Genomic DNA, 20,947 nt, shown 5'->3' with positions numbered 1-20,947 from the left:
CCAGCACTCGCTGCCACGTAATTAATGCCAAGTTACATAAGCCATTCATGAATAAGCATTATTTTCCATATATTAAGCTTGCAGAGGCAGACTTCAGAACTGAACTGGTATTTAGCAAGGTAGGCCTCTGAAATTGTCAATTAATGCTCCTTGACATTTTCTAAGTATGTTAATTTATATTAAACCACTGCAGCCAACTCTGCATAAGATAACTCCGAGCCTCAGCCATAAAGTAAGAAGAAAAATGCAGTTGAGGAGCATTATGGCTGCTCTTTGTCATCTCCCTGACATAATGCACATTGTGTATGCAATGCAGGGAAGATAAACACATATATAAAGCAGGCAATTACCTCAGCTCACACAGACTATCATATTTATGACCATTTGCAGGGTTGGATGTAATTCATTGACTTGAGGTGCTGGAGTAAATACATCACTCTAACCCCACGGGCCAGGCTATGAAATGCAGGTATCAAGATTTGCTGCCATGTGCTAAGCCACAAAAATCTCCATCCTCCTTCCAGAGTGGTGGTCAGGGAGAGGAATGATGGGAAGAGCTGGGATCAGAGCTGCTGGCTGCCAGGGAATGGCAGGGAATGCCAGCAGGACACAGCAAGGAGAGGGTTAAATTCGATAAAGCCACACATTAAAAGTCTTGTTCCTTTGAAAGGCATTGAGCAGCACTTGGAGAGGATCACGGCAGGGTCAGCCCTGGGGAGCAGCACAGTTCTAACAGTGCTGCTTTGTGGTGGGACTCAATGATCCTGAAGATCTTTTCCAACCTAAAGCATTCCAGGATTCCGTGATTTTGCAAGGGGATGGCCTGGTGTGAGTGCTTTGCTCAGGATCAGGTGCCCACCAGGGGCGTAAGAGGACAGAGAGCCAGATTCCACAGGAATGTGAACACAGAACCCAGCAAGAACAAGGTGGTTCAGCCTGGAGAAGGATCCAGAGAGAGCTCAGAGCTCCTTCCAGTGCCCAAAGGGGCTCCAGGAGAGCTGGAGAGGGACTGGGGACAAGGGATGGAGGGACAGGACACAGGGAATGGCTTCCCACTGCCAGAGGGCAGGGATGGATGGGATCTTGGGCAGGAATTGTTCCCTGGGAGGGTGGGGAGCTTCTGGAATAGAAGCTGTGGCTGCCCCTGGATCCCTGGCAGTGCCCAAGGCCAGGTTGGACATTGGGATTTGGGACAGTGGGAGGTGTCCCTGCCATGGCAGGGGTGGCACTGGCTGGGATTTAAGGTCCCTCCCAACCCAAACCATTTTGGGATTCTCTGCTCATGCTCATCCATCCTCCCAGAGCCCGGGCAAGGGGGGCAGAGCTTGCAGGGTCCATTTTCCCTGGCAGGACCTGGGCCCTTTGGTGCCCTGAGTCAGAGCCACTTCCAGCCCCACAAGCAGCCTGGGATAACAACAGGGGCTGGACTTGTCAGACACTTTGCCCACCGAAATTGCCACTGATATTGCACACAGCATATGACTAATGAGGGGCAATTAAAGCCCAATTCCTCCTTCCCTGCTGCAGTCACTCAGCGAGGGCAGGCACACAAATGTGCCACTTGGATTTGCTGTCATTTCACAGCCCGTTTCATCTGATGCGAAATGGGGAAGGCAGTAAAGAATCAAATCAGAAAAACCATTTAACCTCCCAGATTATGAGAGGATATATCACTCAAAATGCAGCACTTCCCACATCCTCTGTTAAACTGGAATCAGCCTGGCTGACTTGAATCCCAAAGACATCCAGACACGGAGCTGAGACCTGACAGCACAGGGAGCTGGAGATGGATGTTTAGTAAATGTAGTTTTCAATAGATATTTCCAGAAATTGGAAACATTTTGCAGTTATATCTCCAACAATCACAGTCTATTCTATTCCATAACCAATATGAGCGATTACTTGAGGAGATATAACAAATGCAAAATGTTTTAAAAAAAGATTTTGAGAGTGATAAAAGATGACTTACACAAACACAGCAAGAAAACCAAAAAGAGAAGGGCTCCTCTACAAGAAGCACAGCTGATCCCTTCCTGTTGTGCTTTGGGAAAGGAAAAAGGGGGGGATAAATTAAGCACTTCATTCTGTAAGTAAGTTTTAAGGTAATCTGATTACAACAGCTCCCACTAGCACCATTCCAGAGCAGCAAAGGATAAAATCAATAATGAACATCAACATTTCCATTTTGTTTAGTGGCTCTGTAATTCAGCCATGAGAATCTGCCTTTCACTCAGGGCTTGGCCAAGGGAGGGCCAGGACTACCCCAACTGGGATTTCTCCAGGAATTGCTCATTTACTGCTGAACAAAGAACAACACAGCTCCAAAGGTGATACTCTGGTGTAATTTTAGTTGGACAAGTATAAAGCTTTTAAGATTTAGGGCTTGATTTGATGCTGCTAGCATCAAATTTTGATAGCACTTGGTATTTAATGGTCATCTAACATCAGGCTGCTGTTGTCTGAATCCTTGAATATGAAAATCCCAAACCAAACATTAATCCCTGTTCCCAGTTTAAACAGAGAAAACAGAAAGGAAGTGGAACTCAAACCCATGGTCCAACTCATCAGTGGCACAGGGAAGGGACACCAGGCCCAAGAACATCATCTACACCTTTTCCCACCCGAATTTGCAGTCTCTGCTAGAAAATAGATTCATCCCACTGAAATTAGAGTGGTGCAAAACTTGTCTCAAGTGCACCCAGCACTGCCCCTGTCCACAGTAATCCATGGCTCCAATATCCATCTATTTCCATGCCCACACAGCTGCCCACATCTGGGCAGTGCTTTCCTGCTCTCCTCACCCAGCTGGTGGGGCTGGAGGTCCCTCACTGTAACAACACAGTTTCCATATTTCTGAATATCCATTCCACCCTTGTACAATGAAATTGTACAGGAGAGAGTCACTGAAAAGCTGAAATTTCCCCCAGCTGGGGCAGAGCAACCTGGTTTGCTTCTGAGCCCCACTCCTGCTCCAGCTGCAGCTGGTGGTGCTGCAAGCGAGAGCAACAAAAAAGAAAAAAAGGATGAATATTTTCCTTAAACAGTTGAAGATTTCCCTAATCCCACATGCTCTGGGTCACCTTGAAGGTGCTGTGTGTCTGCCAGGGGTTCACAGGGTAAAGCAGGCAGGTTCCATCCCATGGAGAAGCCCAAGCTGCCCCACAGTGCAGGAGCAGTGAGTTCTTTCTGCACCACTGACGAGCAAATCGTTCACTTCCAACTACAGAGAGAGAGTCTGGTGTGAACTCAGAGTAATCCCACTCTGTGCACGAGCCAAGAGCTGGAAATGCTCCACACCCTGTCCTGACAACAAAGCTCATGTTCAGGGGAGCTCCAGCAGCCTGGCTAGTGTGAGCATCCCTCAGCAGCGTTTCCAAAGCTCTGGATTCCACTCCAGGAAAGCCCTGGCACCGTGGCTGGGAAATGACACGGCAGCTTTTACACTCACTGCAAGCCTGGAGTCATCTCCAGGCTGGGACTCTGCAGCTGGAGAGATCATCCAAGCACAGCTCCAGCACTGCTGGAACTCTCTCCAACCCAGGAGAGCATATCCTACCAGAATTCCATCAGGATTCAACCAGGATCCCACCAGGATCTCACCAGGATTCAACCAGGATCTCACCAGGCTCCCATCAGATCTCATCAAGATCCCACCAGGATCCCATCAGATCCCATGAGGATCCCATCAGGATCCCCCCAGCTCCTGCTGAATTCCCAGTGTCAGAGGGAGCAGACATTGGGCATTCCTGGATAAGGTCAGGAGGGACTGAGCCTCAGCAAATCCTCAGCCCTGGGGCAGACCAGGAGTGAGCCTCAGGCCATTTGTTCCTCAGACATTGACAATTCTCAACACACAGGTGCAGGATGGATTTTACAGCCCACCTCAAGGGCATTTCCCAGGAAGCCTCCTCTGTAATCCCAGGAATGAAGAGACATCCCTGTGTGCCACACCATGAATCACCCCAGTGTCCTTGGGCTTTGTCACATCTCTGTTTTCTGGCAGAACAGAAGGCTTAGCACAACCTTTCTGGTTTTGGTTTTTTTTTTCCCAAGGAGAAAATAACAACTGCTATGTTCACAGTAAATGGAGATTTGTATAAAAAGCCATTTACTTGAAGGTGAAATATGTCCAGGTCACAGAAAAAGCCCATTTTTGCAGATTCCATGTCTGTATTCCATGGTTCCCACTCTCCCTTTTTATTCATTGAGAAAAACCGAGGGAGAAAAAACAGCACAAAGATGTTCTGCCCAGATGTAAAATCACAGTGCATTCAGAAAAGCACTCATTTTCTGAAAGGCAACTTTTTCCAGACAATTTTCCAGCAGGGAAGACAGGAATATCTGCAGAAGGTTGAACACTCTTGGTGTTCCCAAGCTTCATCAATGGTTTTGTGCTTGCTTCACCTTAGGCAATTTGGGTTCAAACCCAGACAATTGGGAAATCTGGAAACCAAGGGCTTGTTTATCCATGAGGAATGAAAATTTCCATGGGATCCTTCCCTGTCTGTGTCCAACCCTTCAGGAATGAGGATTTCCATGGGATCCTGCCCCATCCATGTCCAACTCTCCAGGAATGAGGATTTCCATGGGATCCTGCCCCATCCATGTCCAACTCTCCAGGAATGAGGATTTCCATGGGATCCTGCCCCGTGGGAGGGGAGGGGAGGGGAAGGGCTGTGTGGCAGCAGAGCTGTCAGGAGGGATGGATCACAACAGGCAGCAATCTGGAGGCTGTAAAAATGAATGGGTTGTGTTTCACTGGGTTTGATGTGGTCGTATCATCTGTAAATTATCTACCCAGCCATTTTTCCAGTTAGCCATTATTCTGTCAGGCCAGGGGCTGCCATTTCCAGCCCTCCCAACCATATGCACGGCTGTAAACCTTGAAAGCAGCTGTCTCCAAAGCAAGCCAGTTCGGGAAGAATAGGAAAACAAATTACATAAAAGCAGATTAACTTCTCTTTAACTTCCTTTAAAATATTTCTTCCCCACGGCCTCTGTAATCCCATTTTTTAAGGGAATTTACTCTCTTTATTTGTTATTCTTATCAGTGTGACTTGAATTTAAAGCTTTATGCTTCATGTTTCTGCCCAGGGACCTGTTGTGATGATAATCCTCAGGCTTTTCCACGGTGGGAATGGCTCTTTGAGCAGTTTTCAGCCCCTTGCACTGATATTTCCCATGAGACAAAGACAGCCAGGGAATGCTTGGTGCCTTCAGCTGAAGCTCCTCGGTGGACAGCAGCAATTTTTTGGATGTTCTTGGGGTTTTTATTGTTTTCTCTTTTAACTTTGGACTGCTTGGATATGTGGCACTCACCTGCCCAGAGCAGCTGTGGCTGCCCCATCCCTGGAAGTGTCCCAGGTCAGCTTGGACAGGGCTTAGAGCAGCCTGGGACAGTGGGAGGTGTCCCTGCCGTGGCAGGGCTGCCACTGGATGAGGTTTAAGACCCTTCCAGCTAAAATCCATGCGGGATCCTGTGATCCCCAGATCTGAGGCACCAAAAGGGCACCAGGGACTGGAGGAGCAGGGTCAGCCCTGGGTGGTGCCCAGGGGCAGTGTGACCACCTCAGTGGGCAGCTGTGGCTGCTGTTCACTGCCAAAATCCCAGTGGGAAGGGCTTTGGAGCCCTGAGCAAGGAGCCAGGAACCCTCCCCAGGAAAATCACATGTGGCGTGGGAGCAGAGGAAGGCCAGTCCCTTGGGGACAGCAAGAGATCAGAGAATTAGAACTGAATGAGCTCCCTGTGCCCTCTGCAATTAAAGGCAGCTTGAAAGAGTTTCAATTTGGTGATATCATTAATTTCCACTTCTCCTCCTCGCTCCCACCGCAGTTCAGAAGAGTCCTCCACTGTTTATTGACTGAGTGATGAAAGACTTGAGCTGAAGAGACCCAAGAAAAGGAAAGTTGGAAAAGTTTTCAGCCCTTTCATCAGTTCTTTAAACAATGTTCAGAAAAACATGAGAGACAGGCTGTGCTTGAGAGAAATATTGTAATGAAAGCTGCGTGCAGTGGGCTTTGCTGTTCAAGTGTGACTCGAATACTCGCAGCCCGATGTCGTGTGAAGATTTACTTGGCAATTTTTGTCACAAACAAGGCTGTTAAGAAGCACATTTCTACTTAGCCAGCTCTTTCCCTTATTTGCTAAGGAAAAAAAACCTGCTTTGGTGCACCAGCCAGGTAGGAAATGTTGCATGTTAAGAGTTTAAAAATAAATGTATGTGCACATATGTATGGCAGGAGTGCAGGGATCTCAGGGAAAATAAATTGTATATGTCAAGCACCTCCAAAATAAAACCTGCTGCAGAGCACCCCACACTCAAATATTTCCACAGATTTCTGCCCTGTGTTTCTTCTCCTGTAATTCCTTGCACTCTTGTCCTGTAGTTGGAAGGAAACTGAGTCCACCCAGGATGGTCCTGTAGGGGATGGGAGCAGCAGAGGGATGAGATTCCACACCAACCTCGCCTGGAATTGCTGCCAAGTCTCCTTTTCCACAAAATCACAGAATCCCACAATGGTTTGGATTGGGAGGGACCTTAGAGATGATCCAGTTCCAACCCCTTGCCAGGAACTAAAAGGATGATTGGGATCTGTGGTGCGGGAAGGGTTAACACAGGAATCCAATTAGAAAGAAATCCTAATTATTTCAGCAATCAAAAGCAGTGATTCACCTTATGAGGGAGCCAACAGATGCCATCAGCACAGACATTTTCCTTGTTTATTTTCTTGTCTTCTCAGACTGGGAGGAGAACGTGGGGGATCCCATTCCCGGCCATCTGGCATTAGTGTGAAAAATACAGTGTGAGCTATTCCACAGTTGTCTCAGCAGCTCCCTTCTGGATGACAAATTCCCATGTTCTCATGACAGCTTTGGTGTTTTTTTCCAGGCTCTGCCTGCCCATGACACAACCCCAGGAGATCAGTCCATTTACAACCCCAGCCTCAAGCAGCCCATATTTTAGGTGCCTTATGAAAACTGGGCGTCCAGGGAATAATTTTGGGTCAGAACTGAGAATTTGAAGCACTGGGGTCACGGGTGGTGAGGCTGGTGCTGATCATGGGGTGCCCTTGTGGGACTCCAGTGCTGGAGTGGAGGTGATGCTGTTCATGGGCTGGTCATCAGGGCCAAGCCCAAACTTGGCTTGCTGCTGCATTTTTGCACCTTCCCAAGCACTACAGATTGGGAATATGGTGTAACCACATCGTTCACCCACTCCCTGCAGAGAGCAGGCCATGAAAGCTGAGTGACCAAGGTCAGCCTGAGGTGACATTTCAGGCACCATGCTCTCCTTGGCACCTGCAGCTGCCTCCACTCCACTCTGCATTTATCTCAGAAAGACTCAAAAATGAAAAGAAGCTCCCATCCCAATTTCCTCCTCCTTGTGTCCCTCAAAGCTGCTCTGTGAATCACCCTGGACACCATGGCACCAAGGAGGCAGCTGTGGGAGCCTGAGGAGCTCTGCGTGCCCAGAACTGTCTCCTAGCAATAGGCAAGATGTGAAAACCTCAAAATAACTCCTCCTTCCTTTTCTTGTCAGTGACTCACGCTGTTCAACATGGCATTTGGGGTTTGCTTAGGATTTTTGTCCTCGCTTTCATGCACGTGTGGGGTGAAATGAGGCTGGGCAGAGGGTACAGGTGCTGCCTGAATTTGAGAAGCCAGGAACATCCCAGGTGTTCACACAAGCTGGATGCACTCCCAGCCTCTGACACATGGGAAGAAGCTGTGGCAGCTGTGAGGATTTGCAGTTAGAGGTATTTTGCACAACCCGAGCAGGGAAAGCATCAACTCTGCTGGCTGTGTCCCCACCAACACTCAGTGGATGCTTTTCAAAACAGAGGGAAAATGGTTTTGGATGTGTTTAGTGTTTGGAAATTGGGAATAACCACACTCAAGGTGAGGAGTGATACAGTCTGAAGCGATGTGAGGTGCTGTCTGGCCTGACAGGGGTTTTAGCAGCAATGCTGAATAAAAAAGGAGCAGATTTCCTGTTCTGCTGTTGGATTTACACCATCCCACTGCCAAGCTGTCATGAAGGACTGTGGAATTGTCCAGGACAGAAATAATTATTTAAAAACCAAACACACACACAGCTAAATGGCCAGATCTCAGTGCCAGAAATCCCTAGACATCTTTCTAAGCCCCTCCATTATTTCCTTATCTTTTTCTTTTCCCGAATAATCCTCACCCTCCACTTCTGATTGAAAAATACCTAAAAATAGTTGTGGAGAAGAACTCTAATGAATTATGCAATGGACATATGCTCTCATATCAAATCTTGATGTTTACTTTATCTGATGTCATGCAGAAGATTGAAGGCTGGGACTGTGCTGGGAATGATCCCAGCTCTGCAGTGGGATTCTAGGTCACATCCCTGCATCTCTGCCCAGGCATGGGAGCACCTGGGAGAGCAGATGGCTGGACAATGTAGCTATGGCTGGTGGTTTAATTTTCCTGGATTAAGGAGCAAGTACTGTGCAAGGAGTTTGATTTGCTAAAGAGGCAGCAGCAACCCTGGCACAGGAAAACCTTCCCCAGCTCCGAGGCTGAGCCGCCTTCTCACAGAGCTTCTGCAAATCTCCAGGCAACTCATCCACCAGTCACTTCTCAGTTATTGCCATTTTTATTGCTTATCTCTAGGAAATATCCAGCCAAAAAAAAAAAAAAAAAAACCAAGACAATTTAAAATCTACCTTCTAGCCACACCAAGTGTGAAGCGCCTTGTCCCGAAGTGACTGCGAGAAAGGGGAGAACAAAAATCTTCCCCTGCTTTTATGATTCCTTCTGACTCCTTCTCCTCACCATTGTGAATCACAAATTTCAGACCTGCTGGCTCCAAACCAAGGCTGCTCCCAGAACATCTCCATCCAGCATGTCCTGATCCAGGGAATGCTCCACAAAGCTGCAGCTCCAGGTGAGTTTGAGCTGGCTGCTCCCACACTCTGCTCCAAATGCAGCTGGAGCTCCTCAGGAACTCACAGCTGGCAGCACCGAGCCCTGAGAACTCTTAATCATAACAACCATCTCCCACCAGGGGTTTTTCAGGCTGAACTTGGGCAAATCTTATCCTGAACAGTAAATAAAGAATGAAGTATCGTCCTGGAAAAAAAAGAATTGCTAACATTAACAGCTTCAATCTGACAGGAATTAATTAGCAACAGCAAAAAAAACCCAAAACCCCAAACCATTATTTCAGAGATGGATACATGGGGGGAAATTGATTCCAAGTATAAATTCCATTGCCTTCCACTGAAATCCATTAGGAGTGGATTTAGCCCAGCGTGGGTGCACAACATATCACAACAACCTCATCCCTAAACCACATGGACAGATGTGAAGATTACCATGAGGGGTTTGAGATTTAGAATTCATAAATGAATTTCTTGTTTTTCTGTAGAAGGGCCTAGCAGGATTATGTGGAGAAAATTACACATTCTTGTATTGAATTTTAGTTAGGAGCAGCTTCAAGATAAAATTAACCAGAGTAGTGAATGGATTATAATAAAACAACACTGATACTAAAATAAAAAGGGAATTACTCTCTTACTTTCACACCTATCAAATTTAGAGGAAGAAAAAACCTACAGTAGCACTGTGTGTATTATCAGGACAGTCAATGAGACATGAAACAAGGACGAACTCCATTTGCCTGGGCAAAAAGCCCAGTTTGGAAGTAATTGCTGTAGTGGTGTAGCAGCTGCAGATATAGCCAGATCAAATCCAAAGATCAAACGCTTATTTCATTTTGATAAAAGTCATTAAACCACAAATCAACTTACTCTGGAGTACAGTCAGGAAATAACTCTGTATATACCATCTGCACATAACTCTCCCCTAATAAATTAAAGCAGTGACAGCAGATTTCTTTTGTGAAATCCTCAAACTTATATTTCATTAAGTATCAACATCTCTCATTTGGATTTTATTTAGCAGATAAGCCCCTGCACGGTGTTTCAGAGCAGAGCAGAGGATTTCTGGGCTCAGTGGGTGTGCTGGGGCTGCCTGCCTGCCCTGGCAGCTCAGAGCACAGCTCAGCCCTGGGCCCCCAGGGACACAGCAAGGCACAGTTCTGAAATATTCTTCTGAAAACTAACAGAAAAGCACAACTGTTGGGTGTTTCTAATAAAACCCCATCCATTTGAATTCCTAGATATTCATGGATTCCTTGTCTGTGCTAAGCCTGGAGATGTTCTTACTTCAAACCAAACTTTTCAAATGTGAAGCAGGGAGGGAGGGAGGGAGTCCCTCATCAGGAGGCTGAGGCAAAGCCAGGCTACCACAGGTGATGATATGAATAATGACATTTATGCTGCAGGAATTTAATTAGACTGAGAAAGAATTTGTAGTAAAGATGTCACAATAACTCAAGACAAAATGAAAATCAGTCCAAAGACATTCAGTCCCTAATTAGTTTGGGAATAGTAGATTAAAGATAAACTTAGCAAAATTGGTGGAGTGACTGGCTATTAGGGGCCACGAGAACAGAGGATGTCACCTTAGATTTTTCATTTTTTGATGCTTTTTGAGAAGACCAAGTACAGAAAAGGAAATCTAAAATCCAGAAGCTGATTTCTTTTCTTTCTTCCAGAGATCAAACGGTTTTGCTTTTAAAAAACCCAACGACAGCCACAAGCCTTGGTTGTTGACACTGAATTTTTTTTTTCCTGAAATAATGAGCTGCGTGACACCTTGGTTATATATGGAAAACAGCAACTCTGTGTACAGACAACATTCAATTTCTGTGTACTACTGTTCGAAAAGCAAGGGAAAAAAAGGTCTTTCTGATCATCCACAATAAGTTATTTTCTCGGTGCTGGCTTGTTCTGTGCAAGAACAAATGAAAGGAATAACAAAGCAGGATGTTCACAAAAGAACCAGGAAGATTTTCGAGCTCAGTGATTGATCTGGATGTGTTCACATTTAGGCAGGAAGAAAAGCAGTTTATGCAAAAACATTTTGCAGTCACCACTGAATGGATTTCAAAGCTTTGTGATTCTGGTGGAGCTTTTCCAGCTGAGCCCTCATGTCCTACCTGGCTTCAGGGTGCTGATGTCCTTCATGTCAGGGGCTGCTTCCACCCCTCCAGTGCCAGCAGCAAATTCCTGCTGACTTCCAGCTCTCCCAACATAGCCATGGAATCATGGAATGCTTTGGGTTGGAAAGATCCTTAAAGGTCACATCATTCCAACCCCCTGTCACCTCCCAGCTTCCTCCAAGCCCCACCCAAGTGCTGGCCTTGAGCACTTCCAATATATTGACCACGCAGAAATAAAAGTCACATACTTGGGGAATCCCAAAACCCTCATTTTATGTTCCTATTAAAGGAATTAGAGACTTGAAGGAGGAAGCACCAGGCTGAAATGCTGGGAAGTGGCCATCCTGCAGGGGATTATCTGTCCAACATCTCCATGGCTCTCTCTAAATTCTCCCTAATTCCCATGAATTCTTCCCCTGGCTTAGGCAGGAAAACAAGTCAGGGAAATGAGCCATCCTTCATCCTCCAGAGGTATTCAATTAAAACAAAATGAAAGGAAAACAAAACACAGAGAAGACAATAATGTCCTGTCTGCCCGGCTTGGAGAAGGGATCTCACCCCTGCATCCCAGGGGTTGTTAAATCTATCACACACTGCATCTTCTTCTGTTTTATCCCAAGTGGAACAGACTCAGCCAATCAGGGAAACTCAAAATTAGGAAGAAGATACATTTAGTAGGAAAAAGCTAGCATTACATGGCTTGTAAACATGGTAACAGCATTAACAGAGGCTATTTTGTGTTGGCATTCAACTACATCCCTGCTTGAAATCATTCCTTCAAACACTACCTACAACATGGCAGAGGAAAACAGGAGCTATCCAAAATCTGCATCCCGACTGCTTAATTTTTTACTGTAGATTTCATGCAACCCTATCAATCCTCATTTCTCCCCTAAAGAAATTCCCGTGGCTGTGCCAGAGCCCTCCCTGCACACCGTGTCCCTGAGAACGCCCTCATCACCACAAACCCACTGTGCTTTAAATAAAACCCTGCACGCTCTGGAGCTGCCCAGCTTCAAAAATTCCTCTCTCTGACCTTCCTCAAGGGCAGGGCTGTTTCTCCCATCTGCAGGGCAGTGTGAAATGCTGCTCTCAGCCTTGCAGTGCATATGGTGCTCCCCACGCTGTGCCCAGTGCCATCCCTGTGCCATGGCCTCGGGCTGTCAGTGCAGGTGCAGCACAGGCTGCTGCTCATTCCTGCTCGTTACTCACTCTCCCCACTCCTCTCCTCGGCTCCAGTCGTGCTGTTCTCTCCTTTGCTGGATTGCTAAACCCAAGTAGGAATGGCATCCTTCAAAACAGTCAATCTGCCAGGCTTTTTCTTTCGACCTTCTGCAGGGTCGTAGAATAGTTTGGGTCAGAAGGGACTTTTGAAGTCATCTAAAAAACATTCAAAATAGGTTGAAATAGGTTTTTTCACCTTTTTCCAAACATTTTTCGTTATGAAAGAGGAATAAATTACATTACACACAACAGCAGGCTGAAAGTCTGCTTGTATTTTTGAGTCCAATTCCCAGAGCCAGGGAGAAGAGGGATTGTTGTCTCACCAGCACATGAGACTGGATGCCACTTTCTTCAAATCTCACTTTGTTTGCTTTCTTTATTAGAACACGAGAGATTTCCGAGTGAGGGGTGGGTGGATAACACCCACCTGGTCCAGGTCAGGCTCCTCAGCAGCCTCCTGACTCTGCCCCAGCAGGGGCACCAGGGGATGGGCTGTGCAGGGAGCTCAGTGGGATGGAGAAAAACCAAAATTCCTGCACGGGGAGTAGGCAGGGAAGAGGGCAACCACGGCAGATGGCAGAGCTGAAGCAGCACCCAGTGGCTCGTGCTGCATGACAAGCTGTCAGCATCTCTGGGAACAACAAGGCTATAATTACACACATCCCTCTCACCGTGTCTCCCTGCCTGGAGAATCCCTCTGCACAGCCCCCAGAGGATCAGAGGCACAGAAAGAAGGGTGTCACACTGCTGCCTTGATGGGCTCACCGAAAAACAGAGGCCAGACAGAACTGAGGGAATAAAAAGCTGATACTTTTTTTTTTTGAAGGGTCTTCAGGTACATTTAGGGCAGAAAAAGCCCCCCAGGGGCTGCACCCAAAAATGGATTGTGGGTTTTCACACTTTGATAAGTTTGGGCCATTTGCATATTGGGGGTTAATCTTCCAATTACAGCTCCAGGTAATGAAGTCATTTACCCCAAGTTTGCTGCCCTCAATTCACTTTTGTTTCCATCCCTGGGGGCCTGAGGCAGTGAGGTGTCCTTGATTCCCAGCCTGGAGAGGAATTGTTGTGTCTGCCCAAAATGGGAGAGCAGCAGCCAGCACTGGACATGGAGTCTGGAGTTATACACTGAAGAATTACAGGATTACAAATAGATGGAAAATATAAAAGCTGCAATCCTAAGGCATCAACACCAGCCAGGGGCACTGGGCAAGGCCCTGACAGGGAGAGGAGCTCGTGCTGGGCTCAGCCAGACCAGCCCTGGCCCCATCCCTGCCTGGACCAAAGGACACTCAGGGCTCTCCCCTGCCCTCACCCCAGCACATCACTCAGCCAACACTCAGAGCATCCCTGAAAGCTCAGCACACACAAGTCTTCTATTTTAATGTCAAGGTCCAAATCAGAGCAGAGTTTAGAGTTTACTCTCTTTAAGATCTATAAAATTAATTACTGCTCACTTGACAAAATAAATTGACCCTATAATCAGGTTTCTAAGAATGCAATTGGTGTACTTTGTGAAATTACATTTGTACACAGTAGCAAGTTCTTCCCTGCCTTACACCTCCCCTAATGCTCTCTTCAGTGAGTCTAAGGCTGGCAGAATTTAACCTCTAATATAAAAGTGGCATGCACTTATTTCCCTGGGGAACTGACCCAATCCAGAGCATTGCCTATTTATAGCACTTTCAAAAATAAATCGTGAGGCAAGAGGGTAGAAAGGCTGTTAGGAAAGGCTGTATTTGTTGATAAAACTATGAAATAAAGTAATAAAGCTGTGTGTTCCCATCCAAAGTTACTTTCAGTGGGTGTTGTAAATTTTAAATTGCTACTAAAACTGTGCAACTCAGAACTAAAGTGGGGTCTGAAATCCCAGAATTGTTTGGGTGGGAAGGGACCTTAAATATCATCCAGTGCCACCCCAGCCATGGCAGGGACACCTCCCACTGTCCCAGGTGCTCCAACCCCAATGTCCAACCTGGCCTTGGGCACTGCCAGGGATCCAGGGGCAGCCACAGCTGCTCTGGGCACCCTGTGCCAGCCCTGCCCACCCTCCCAGGGAGGAATTCCATCCCAAAATCCATTTCCCTTTGTCCTGTCATTCCATGCCCTTGTGAAATGCTGCTCAGGCAGACAAACCTCCCTGCTGGACCCTCACCAGCCCAAGGCTCAGCGTTTCCTCCCCGGGGCAATCCTGCAGCAGGACGGTGACACTGGGATCCAGGAGGGCTGAGATGATAGCAGGGATGTTTCACAGCTCACAGCAGCATGGGGATTCACTCTGCAGCTGTGACAGCAGCCCTGGAGAAGTCCCTGCTGGAGGGAAGGAGCTGTGACTCCAAAGCAGCAGCCAGCACGGACAGACAGACAGACACGACCGGCAGCAAACAAGGGAGTGAAGTTATTTGGCAACGCAGATGGGCCCTGAGTCATCTCTTGGGTCTGTCTCCAAACACAGTGTGACAGTCAGAGCTACAGTCAGGTTTTGGAAGAGCTTGGCAAGGAGCAGGCAATGATAAATGTGCCAAATATCCTCTGACCTTCTAACTGTGCCGTTTTCCCAGGGCTTTGTCCTGCCTGTGGCTGCAGTTGCCATCAGCCGAGCACACAGCACAGCACTGCAGCCCCAGACACCACTCCACTCACTGGGCTGGAGAGGTTTATTCAAAAAAAAAAAAAAAATCCAGGACTGTGGGACATATACTGAGAAAGTCAGAAAATTACAGCCTGGAAAATATTCCAGGCTGGAGCTTCTCAGCTCTGTTCCCAGCCCATGAGCTGCTCCAGCTCAAGGATAGGGAGAATTTCTCCCAGGGTGATAATTTGATCACAATAAAAAGGAATTAATACCAAGATAGAAGCCCTGTTGTGGTGTGTGCCCAGGCCCTGGCCATGGGGTGTCTTCTCTCTGAACCAATCACCTTTTCTCTACTCTGGGAGTTGCAGTCCTGCTATAAAACCAAGTGTGTTTGTGAATAAACTTGGCTCTTTCTTCCTGTCATGACAGACGCCCATGGAGCTGTGCATCTTATTTCTGCCTCACTTAAAGGGTTAAAACCTCTTTCCACGGCTACACAGGACACTTGAGGAAAGCTCACTTCGAGCTGACTCACTGAACAATCTTTGAGAATCACATCCACACGTGGCCTGGAGCAGAAGAAAGATTAGAAATTCCCCATCCCCGATTGTCAGGAGTGCAGGTTTCCATGAATTCATCACAAGCATCACCTGCCCAGGGCACCGTGCAGCTGGCAGGAGCAGGAGGAGCTGATCACAGGCAATGTGTGCCCGTGGGGAGCCAGGCACGGGGGACACGTGATGGGGGCAGCCAGGAGGGAAGAGACATCCTTTCAAAAAGAACCACAACCCTTTCATTCTCCTCGTGTTTTTCTGGAGAGCTGTGAGCGTTTGTCCCCTTTCATTCCCTTTTATCAGCAGAGGAAAGCAGGCAGGAGTGACACTCGAGCAGAGCAGCTTCCCTGGGCCAGCAAAGCCAGACTCAAAGTCACAGTGCCGACTTCCTGTGATGAAATATTGATCCAAAACTCTGTCACACAAGAAGCAGTTTTAAATCACCCTATTTTTATGTACAAATCTTTTTTTTTTTTTCCCAACTCCAGCCTAGCGCTATCAGATCACTTTTCTAAGTTATATATGAAGAAAACTGACTTTTAAAAAGGCTTTGTGAGGAATTTCAAAATAAATTATTGCTTGAAATTTTTAAAATTCCTTGTCATTAGCAGCAGTAGTAAAATAAAAGAAATTTCTTTTTCTTATTCTGTAGACATTATAGCTTAGCAATCCTCTCTTCTTTATCCTTTGGCAAAAGAAGGATATAAAATAAATTGGAAGAAGAATTTTCTTGCAGCAGAGTTACCCAAAACCATGATCAATGTTCTCCAAGCAGGAAAATCTGAAGGAATCAAAGGCTTCATGAAACATTCATGGCAACAATATGCTGACAAATAGTTTCTCAGTCAAAACTTTTCCCTGGCTCTACTTAACATGGCCTGTGTGAGTTCAAGAGCTCGTTTCTGGAGCACCAGAAGGCCAGAGGGGTTTAGCTCATCTAGCTGGGTTCTTTTCCAAACAAACCCCACAAATCCCTTGAGGTCACTTGATGGAGCTAAATAAACTCTCTGCTTCTCTTGGATGTGCTGACTCAACTCCCATCCCAGCCCAGCTCTGGAGCTTCCTGAGCTGAAGGACAACAGGCAGGAGCTGCTCAGCCTCCAGGTGTCCATGAGAAACCCCTCGAGGACCAGAAATCCCATTTGGAGCCAGCCCAGTACCCCCAGCCAGGGCTCCAGCCCCGTCCCCCTCTGCTGCACACACCTTCCAAGCTCCTGGTTTGATGAATTGTGAAATGATTGTGTGCTGATCATTGGGAAAACTTGCTATAACAAGGTAAAAATTGGGATGAAAGAAATCAGGTGGCATCCCAGGAGCCATCACTAATTATTTAGTACCTAATGAATGACACAATTTGCTTGTTAACCTTGTCAATCTATGCAGAGTTCTAACTAATTAATAAAAAACTGAAAGCACCAAGGGTCTGAGATGATTTTGGTCGACTTTGACCCAGAGTGGCTCCTCCACTGACCCTGGCATGTTGTCAGAGCTCAGTGACACAGGGTGAGAGGCACCACAGCACAAAATGCTGCTGAGATGAACTTGGCAAGACTCTGGGAATAAAATGTCACGGCCTGAAGCTGTGCCACCTTGCTGGGATAACATCCAATGTCTCCTGTCAGGCTCCATAAAGCAGGGGAATGAGTGAGGAGCACCTGGCTGGCCCAGGCAGGGCCCTTGTAGCCAGCACAGGGCTCTGCTGTCACCTGGCCAGGGCCACACCCAGCCCTCACCACCAAGGGACCTTTGCAGGAGAGCCAAAACCCAGGGGACAGCTAAAAGAGGCCAGCCCAAATCATTCCTGGTGCTGCTGTGGAAGCTTTTCAGTCGTGGCTTTTCATGGTGAGGATTGCTCAGAGACTCGAGAGCCCTTTGGGGCTCTTCAGGAATAAATGAAAACCTGTGAAAGCTTCCAAGGTGTTTCAAGTGAACAAAATTTGGGTGTACAACGACACCCTTGAGTCTGGAATCAAGTGGAGACAAAGAGTGGAAGACACCTTCCAGAGAATGCACTCACTTCTTTCCTTGAGCTCTCTCTTTCTTAATTCCACCTTTTATTGACAGATGCAAAGTAAGACTAATGAACTATTGATGACCCTGGCACAAAGGATTATTAGACAAAGCAATTTCATTTGGGGGGGCATTGATTTATGTGTCACAACCAGAGTACAAATGAAAATGGTAGTTAGGAAGGATGAAGTTGAATGCTAAGCAGGTGGGCATCCTGTTTATTCCTAATTCCTGCCTTAAATGCACTTAGACACATTTACCTGTACCTCTGGATATCCTATATAATTAAAGATATGGTTGCAGATTTTCTAGTAATTAATGGTATTTGAAGAGAAACCTGAAGCAACCCAAATATTAAAACAGGGCTGGTGTTTTGAAAGGCCTGAGCTTTGACAAGACATCAGACTGAAGAGCTGAGTTTGATCCAGGGATTCCCAAAGACACACAAAAGACATATCCAGGCACAGAGGCAACCCCCAGGTAAAAAAGGTGAAAAGAAGGGGTTTGTCCTGAAACAGCTCAGGCAAAGTGTGAAATGTGCCTGAGATGGAGAGGCAGGAGCAGGAGGATGGGTTTGAGCATGGCACACTCCACTGCCCTGGCTCAGCCCACGGAGCTGCTGATCTGCATCTGTGAGCAAATAACTCTGGTCCCGAGGACCAGGCAGCCCCTGCTGCCAAATTTGAATTCTCATTGTCTGTGGCATTCACCTGACACTTAATGTGATGCCAACTGCTGTTGTGAAAGCAGGAGTGGGATTTGTCCTCTTTTGGTGAAACCAAAAGGAAATTTCGAAATCTAAGACATAGACACCTGATTTTGTGGGCTGCAAAGAGGCAGCCAGCCCCCATTTTTGTCTTTAAAAGCTCTCTCCAGCTCTCTTGGTGTGTAATCAATCAACCTCTTATAAAGCATTGTCGTGGCCTCTCCCCCAGCACAAGGAATCCCTCCACATCCCAAAATCACATAAAACAATGCAAGGGCAGTGCCCAGGAGATCTGACAGTGCTAAGGCTAAACCAATCCCCTGCATCTCCAGGAGGCTGCTCCACTCGTGGTTGCAGTCTGGAAAATGGTAAAATAAAACAGAACTTTAATGAACTTTCAGAGGGGAAAGGTTTCTTTGTTTTAATACAAGCCACAACAAGAGGACATTGCCCTACCTTAGGCTCTGACATTCAAAACCATCTCCAATACTCCAGGGATTAAATTATTTTCTGAAAGCCAACTCATTCCCACCATTATTACTGCTATAAAGCTGTGAGGTTTTTGCTGCCCCCCCTTTTCTATTTTTTTCCTAGGCTAGAAATAGATTGAACTGGCACTTCAGGATGCTGAGCTGCAGTTTCAGTTGAGCTCTGTGCTTCACAGAGATTTATCAAAAATGACAAGATTCAACATCTAGGAGATGTCTTGTAGTGCCCAGGAGCTCAAAGAAGATGCAGCAGTTACAACAGCAACCAGAGAGAAATAAGAAAAGTGGTAGAAAAAGAAACACGTGGTCCTTGAAAATCAAAGCTCTGGCAGGAATGGGCACTTGTGCTGGTCAGCACTGGCCATTAGTGAGCAAAGAATCACTGCCTGCCTCCTCCAAATGAAAATCCAGGGATATCAGCCCTTCATTTCAGTTATAAACTTCCTGGCAGGTACCTGTCAGAGCCCACAGGCTGCAGAGGTTTTCCCCTGTTCTGTTTGCAAGCAGCCTGGAGTTGGTGGAAGTGAGGAGTGTCTGTCTGTGATCACTTCTGAGCTGAGCCATCCCTGGAATAAAACACAACATCCCATAAGTGCATTCTCTTTTTCACCCACGTGCATGCAAAGCAAGTTCTATGTGAAAAAAGCTAAGGAAAAATGGAAATATCTGGGCAGTAAATGTGTGTGAACTATAAAATCATCTCCTGGGCATGATCAGCCTTTGCCTGGGTAACTCAGCAAACCTCAGCAAACTGTCCTGGCTGAGAACCACCTTGCACCCAGACTCCACCATTCCCACTCCAATGGAATCCAGGTAGATGGAGGCACTGATGGGGACTGGACCCCACCATGCAGAAGCAGCAGCATCCTTTCAGTGTTCAGAGCAGGACCAGGAGATAAAATAGAGAGATAAAATAGAGATATAAAATACCTGAGGCTGTTTCCAAGTCCTGCAGTGAGTCAGGCAAAGAGGGATTAGAGCTGGAGACAAGGGCAGTGAGGGGAAACCCCAGCAAGAAATGAGCACCCCCAGGCTTCTTCTCACAAATAATGATTCCAACAAACACCCACAAGAGATAACACTGCTGAACAAAAAGTTTCACAGCAAAAAAGGGATCTGAAAAAGAAACCTCCACAGTAAGAGTCAGGGAGGAGGTTGTAGGTGTCCTAATTCCTTTAGAGAGGTCAAAGGCAAATTCCTCCACGAAGAACCAGCACACCAACCCTGCTCCCCTCCACGAGCCAGGACCTTCCCCTGTCGAGATGTGGAAACAGCCTGAGGGAGTCAGGCTAATCCAGGCAGGAGCAAAATGGAAATAACTCCCACAAGACCAGTGGGAAAACTTAATCCAATCTTCTCTTGTGAAGCAGACATTATTCCCCTTTTACTTGCCTTCAGTGGTGATAAAGTGCAGACAAAGGAGATAAGGGACTCCACACCTCACATTTCACCACTCCAGTAAATACACTCCTCACTTTCGCTTATCTTTCAGCCTGGTATGGATTTCCTTTTAGCAACCTCCTGAATTACAATCAAATTATACTTTCAGGGCCATTGAATTGCATGGCTTGCAATACCTTAATGGGTTCTGTTGTGGCTGCTCAGGAAGGACTCGTAATCCCTGGCTTCTTCTATATTTCAGGGAGCCTTAAGGGCACGTTTCAGTGCCAGGCAGAACAGCCCAGGCCTTCACCCACCAGAGCAGGGGCCACACAAACAGTGCATGGGCAAGCGAACCCGGGGAAAAAATGTTAATAGTGAACGTTTCTCCTTTTGCCTTGCAGTGATTTGGGTGGCACAGTAATTCCAAAACTCTCTCAGACACGAGTTCAGTGTGATTTAATGGCACGATCAATACACCAGGTGCCGGCTGCTCTGCAAAATATTTGAAAATAAATGGAAATTTTAATGCCCAGAAATGGTGCAGAGTGCCACATTCCTCCTGACAGCTTATCTCTTAGATGGGCTTTTATCCTGCAAGAAAGGAGTTGTTGCTTTGTTAGTTATGGGCTCTGCAGCAAACAAGACTCAGAGTGTGGTCGGGAGCTTTGCTGGGCTGAAATCAATTTTTGAATTATAAAAACATTTAGGTAATTGAAACAGAGAGGGAGAATAAACACTGGCTGAAAGTCCAGAGAGACCTCTTGTTCTGGAGAGGATCTGGAAGGATCTCAAGGATGCAAAATGCCCCAGGGAATCCCTCTGGGTCACCCAGTCCATAAATGCACAGAGGACAAGTGGGGACACTCTGGGGGAAGAACATCTGCGAATCCAAGGAGGAAAGAATACTGAGACCATGGAAAACAAAGTCTGAGGTGTGGGGGTCCCTGCTGTGCCAGGCACAGGGGACA

At 46.8% G+C, this 20,947-nt stretch overlaps 1 protein-coding gene across 2 annotated transcripts in view; it reads right to left on the bottom strand.

Moving 5' to 3' along the window:
• Positions 1-20,947, bottom strand: part of LOC148222457 (uncharacterized) — a 118,997-nt gene that overhangs the window by 28,499 nt on the left and 69,551 nt on the right. The window contains exons 4-5 of one of the 2 annotated variants that reach the window (XR_015805954.1): positions 19,052-19,162; positions 14,419-14,576 (exon numbers count right to left, since the gene is read on the bottom strand). The exons of the other annotated variant lie outside the window; for it this stretch is intronic. The gene's annotated coding sequence lies outside the window, so the exon portion shown is untranslated. The remainder of the gene's footprint in view (positions 1-14,418; positions 14,577-19,051; positions 19,163-20,947) is intronic. 2 annotated transcript variants of the gene reach the window in all.

This window comes from Sturnus vulgaris, chromosome 11, assembly GCF_052056855.1.
Source record: "Sturnus vulgaris isolate bStuVul1 chromosome 11, bStuVul1.hap1, whole genome shotgun sequence".
Lineage (NCBI taxonomy): Eukaryota > Metazoa > Chordata > Aves > Passeriformes > Sturnidae > Sturnus > Sturnus vulgaris.
Note: the sequence above shows the minus strand (reverse complement) of the source record. Positions and strands in the feature narration are given on the sequence as shown.